General features: G+C 36.0%; 1 pseudogene; it reads right to left on the minus strand.

The window, feature by feature from the left end:
* Positions 1-3,532: 3,532 nt before the first annotated feature.
* LOC125075710 lies at positions 3,533-4,284 on the minus strand (annotated as a pseudogene).
* Positions 4,285-5,351: the final 1,067 nt, after the last annotated feature.

A 5,351-nucleotide genomic window follows, 5' to 3' on the forward strand; every position in this document is an offset into this window, starting at 1 on the left:
ATAAGACTTACTACCCACCACCATACATTTCTACAGTATATTAAGTTAGACAATATAGAAAATAAAATAGAACTTTTAACGACTCAACTAAAAAATCTTCAAAACCTTCTTAATAATGATACGTACTTACTCTACGAACTCCAAATAAATTATCTTACTGAAAAGCTTCAAAAAGTCTCTGATCAATTAAGGTCTTTGGAACCAAATCGCGTTAAAAGAGGTCTTGTAGACAGCTTAGGTTCCGTAATTAAAAGTATTACAGGCAACCTAGGTTATCAAGACGCATTAAATTATAATAATGCTATTAAATTATTAGAAAGTAATCAAGATAGAATAGTATCCGAGTTTAATAATCATGTTAGTTTAAGTAAGGAATGGATGCTGAAACATAATGATGTACTTAACGAACTAGTTGAAAACCAAATTAAAATTAACGATACTTTACAGCTTATTTTAAATTCTAATGTCTATAAAGAAAATAGTTTACTTAAGTATGCGAAACTTGCTCAACTTTTGGTAATAATAGTAGAAAATGTAGAAGACCTGATGACTGAATTAATTAGAATAGAAAATATGTTAGCTTTTATTCGTGTTTCTAGCACTCACCATTCCATGTTAGATATACATGTTTTAAAATTAATGATAGATAAGTTAACAAAGTTATATAATAAGAATCAAATTATAGACTTAGAATTAAGGGAATACTATAATATTATAGAACCGGGATATTATTATACGGAGAAGCAAATAGTAATAATTTTTAAATTTCCAATAGTTTCCTCGGATATCTATGATCTCTATAAACTTTCCATTGTACCTAATAAAGTCCAAACTGCCCTTATACCTCCATATCCCTTCATAGCAATTAACGAGAAATCGTTCATGTACATAGAGACAGAATGTCCGAAGGTCAAAAACTGGTATCTTTGTGAAAAGGAAGTAAATCAACGCATCCGTACAGAACCAGACTGCGTGCAACAACTCATTGTTCATCAGGTCCTAAAGGAATACTGTCGTTACACAACCGTAACTCTAGCAAGAGAAGCAATGGAAAAGCTGGATGATCAACATTATGTACTTTCTTTTCCTCATCTTACGAAAGTACAGTTAGTCTGCAATAGAGAAGAATTCACTTCGCTCCAGGGCAGCTACCTAATTACCATCCCTGTGAATTGCCACATGAAAACAGAAGAATTCACCATCATGAACGACAACGATGAAATAAAAGGCCAGCCGCTGAAGTTATTGCAAATAACATCCAGTGCAGCCACTCAAGATGTTCAGACTCGTCTCAACCTCAACTCAATAAATCTACAGGAGCTTCACAGTGCTCAAGAAAAAGTCATTCAAGAGGGAACATTACAACTCGATAAACCACAACTGGATACTCTCTATCATACTACAATTCCCTTATACATCTTCATGTCAAGTACAGGAGCATTTATCATAGCAATGATTTGCTATCGCTACAAGTTTGCAAAGAAGAAGAACCTTAGTGAAATAAAAATCTCCACTTCGAAAGATAACGTTAGTGAGCAATTAGATGAAGCTGGAACGTCGGAATCAATCAAGAAGATGCCAGCAACATTTTATCTCAATGTTCTAAAATAGTTGCTGATCTGAGGGTGGAGGAGTTACGTACACACACATCAAGAGGACTGATGATGCAGCGATTCCTTCATCGTGAGAACCAAACTAAGTGTAACATTGCAAATGTGATTTTATAATTTAAATATTATTTTATTTCATTCCAATTACTTACATCGAGTAGGTTAGACATGCTAATTAGGAAATAAGTTTTATTGTAATTTCTTTTAATTAAATAAGTTTAAATTAGTTTTTGGTTTTTTTTCGACCTTTCGACTGTAGCTAACGTAACTCTTTGGTAAACAAACTAAATCATAAACAACTTATAATTCTTTGAATGCTATAATTATAATATTCTTTATACACTACACAAGGAAACACTGCACATTAATGCTCGACACTCAGTATATTATTATATTTTATATAAAGTACATTAATAGCTTGATATAAATATATAATTAAAACTAATTACAATTATTTTTTATAAAAAAAATTGATTTTAAATTATTGAGAGAAGTTTTTTTATGACATTTAGCTAGTGTTGCCACAGGAAAAAATGAACACACCTGTGTCTATTACACGGACGATGATAGCGACGCTATCGGCAGATTCATCGGCCAAGCGGCGGGTGTTTCAGAAAAGACCATCCTAGAGCACAGCCTCAAGACATCTTTACATAAACGTGACATCAGAGTCGCCGAGGCTGTACTCTCTCTGATCAAGCACGGAGCAGGGCTCGCTGGATTGCAGTAATTAGCATTAAAAAAAAAAACTACCATATACAGTATATTTTTATATTATATATTATCATATATATTTGCTATGGATTATTTATATATAATTTGAAATTGAAAAAAAAAATGTCAGTGTGTGCCACGTCTTCCAAAAAGATGACAAGCTCGAAGTCCAGCGAAGTTCTGCTGATGTTCAGCAAAAATATAAAATAACGCCAAAATTAATAAAAATAAAATGTGAAAAAAGGCACGGGCAACTGAGGGTCCATGGATGTTGTAAAGTAAAATAAAAATAATTAAAAAGAATGTGTCAACCCACAAAAAGTCAAATTCAAAGGTTTTGATATATTTTTATAATGTATCACGTATTTAACATTCTACAAAAGTGTTTCAAGTCATCTAAAACATAAAAGTATCTAAAAAATGGATTTATATCATAAAATAACGTTTTTAATATTTGTCAATAATCTTTTAAGTTCCTTAACATGGCCGAAATTCAAAATAGTGAAATTTGTCGTCACAAAAAAATGTTATAATGCTTGACACAGTGTTGCTAAATGTCAGTCAGCATTCACACACAACAAGTTCACCTTAAATAATGAAATTCTAAGGTTATATCCCCATTTTATGTACTAACTTACTTCAATAAGCCCACGTTTTAATTAACTGTAAGCAATCCATATTGGAGTTATTAAGGTAAGTTTGCAATTATTGTTATTTTAAAATTTTCATGAGTAATTCGTTTATAGGTATGTTACTGGTTTAAATTCAAAAAGGAACCATTAATTAAATAATTGTGAAGTTATATGTCAACTTTAAAGTTCTTTTTTATGCTAAAATAATATAATTTGGTTCGATCAGATTGATTTACTCTCTAAATCAGCGTCTTTTTATTATTTGCGCCGACATATATTATAACTGAATGTTGGTTAGCTTTTTATGAGAGACAGTTTATACGTTAAGTATCTTGATATTGTATTGAAAAACCCTTTCTTATTCGTAGATCTGATAATCCCAATTAAAAAGTGTATTTCTATTTTGTTGTAGAGACATGTGCCAAGATCAAAGGGATTTTTTTTTATGTTATAGGTGGTAAACGAGCAGGAGGCTCACCTGATGGAAAATGACTACCACCGCCCATGGACATCTGCAATACAAGGGGCCTTGCAGGTGCGTTGCCGGCCTTTCAGGAAGGAGTACGCTCTTTTCTTGAAGGTTCCCAAGTCGTATCGGTTTGGACAAACCGCCGGCGAAGCTGGTTCCACAGAGTGGTTGTGCGAGGCAGAAAATGTCTTAAAAATCGCACTGTTGTGGATTTTCGGACATCTAGGTGGTGCGGATGATATTTGGAATTTTGACAAGATGTCCGAAGGCGAAATTCAGCATCTGGGATTAATCCAAACAATTCCTCGGAACATTCCCCGTAAAAAATTATTTGAAGATGCAGAGCGATCCAACATCTTAACGCAAAGCCAAAGGATCAAGCACATCGGAAAGGGCTTGATCGTCGATAATCGTCGGAGCTGGTACTGGGGAGCACCCGCCCAGAGGTGAGAGCAGTACTCCATGTGAGGCCGAATTTGCGTCTTGCCTTGGCGAGCACACCGAGCTTTTTTGATGCCAATTTGGCTTAGCCTTCCAATTGACCGCGGAACTGAACAAGACTAGAAATATCGACGCCAAGTATTCCGATACTAGCTCCGGCGGCCAACGGAATGTTCTCAAATCGTGAAGATACGACAAATGGTGTTTTCTTAGCAGTTAACGCGCAAACTTGCGTCTTTTTGGGGTTGAAATGGACTAGGTTTAGTCGGCCCCAGTTCGAGACTTTGTTTAACGAAGACTCGATTTCAGACACAAGTTTGTTCCCGTTTTCTTCGAAGTTTTCCCCAGAAATATTAGCACGGCCGGTGTATGAGGTGTCTACGATGCTGTCGGCTGCATAGCAGTGAATGTTACTGATTTGCAACAAGTCATTGATATGCAGAAGAAACAGAGTGGGTAATAGAATGCAGTTTTGTGGAACACCAGCATTGACGAATTTTAAGTCGGAGCATGCATTGGACGGGTCCGAGTGGTTGCCCATTTTAGGGATCGGATGCACCAAAGCAGTCTTCCAGGAGTTCGGGACGATGTCGAATGCATAGGATTGCCGGAAAAGACGCGTTAAGACCGGCGCAAACTCGGGAGCACAAGTCCGTAGCACGATTGGAGGGATGCCATCGGGTCCACTCGACTTATGAATATCCAAGGAAAGAAGTGCTTTACGAACTGCACTTTGCCGCAATTTAGCCTCCGGCATCGTAGTATCACACTGCGGGATTGTTGGTGGTGACTTTCCTCGGTCATCCAGAGTCGAGTTAACCGCGAAGAGAGCGCCTATTAGATCAGCTTTCTCCTTCGCGGTGTGGGCCAGTGACTCACCGTCCCTGTGCAAAGATGGAAAAGAGGGCTGACAGAAATTCCCTAAGACAGCCTTAGCGAGAGACCAGAACGCACGTGTTCCTGAAGGGAGGCAAAAAATTCCAAAGTTAGTGAAGAAGATAAAAATGAACCACTTCAGATAGTAGCTGATACAAATTATGAAAATAGTACAAATGCAATTGATGATAAAATCTGAAAAAAAAAATCTAGTCCTATTAAAGACAGTCGTCGAAAACGAGATTTTGTAGCATGCAGCGTAAGTAGGAATAGGATTGACGTGACGTGACGTTTGGCGGTGACAAGTGTGTTCGTATATTTTATAGAAACAAAAAAAATAATAAAACTCAGTGAAATTGATAAAACAAGCCTTTATTTACATTAAGTGTGTAAACATACTGTGAGTGTAATAAATACATTAATAAGTTTTAATATCAGTGAATTTTGTGCAAAGTTAATCAGCTGTTTGGATCAGCTGATGCGTATATACCTACCCACTAACAAAGAAAACAATTCAACGTATACTTCTTTCGATTAAACTTACAATCTAGTGGTTTGGTGTATTTGTGATTACTCGTTTATTTACATATTCAAACGTTAGAACCGACT

The sequence above is a fragment of the Vanessa atalanta genome, chromosome W, assembly GCF_905147765.1.
Source record: "Vanessa atalanta chromosome W, ilVanAtal1.2, whole genome shotgun sequence".
Lineage (NCBI taxonomy): Eukaryota > Metazoa > Arthropoda > Insecta > Lepidoptera > Nymphalidae > Vanessa > Vanessa atalanta.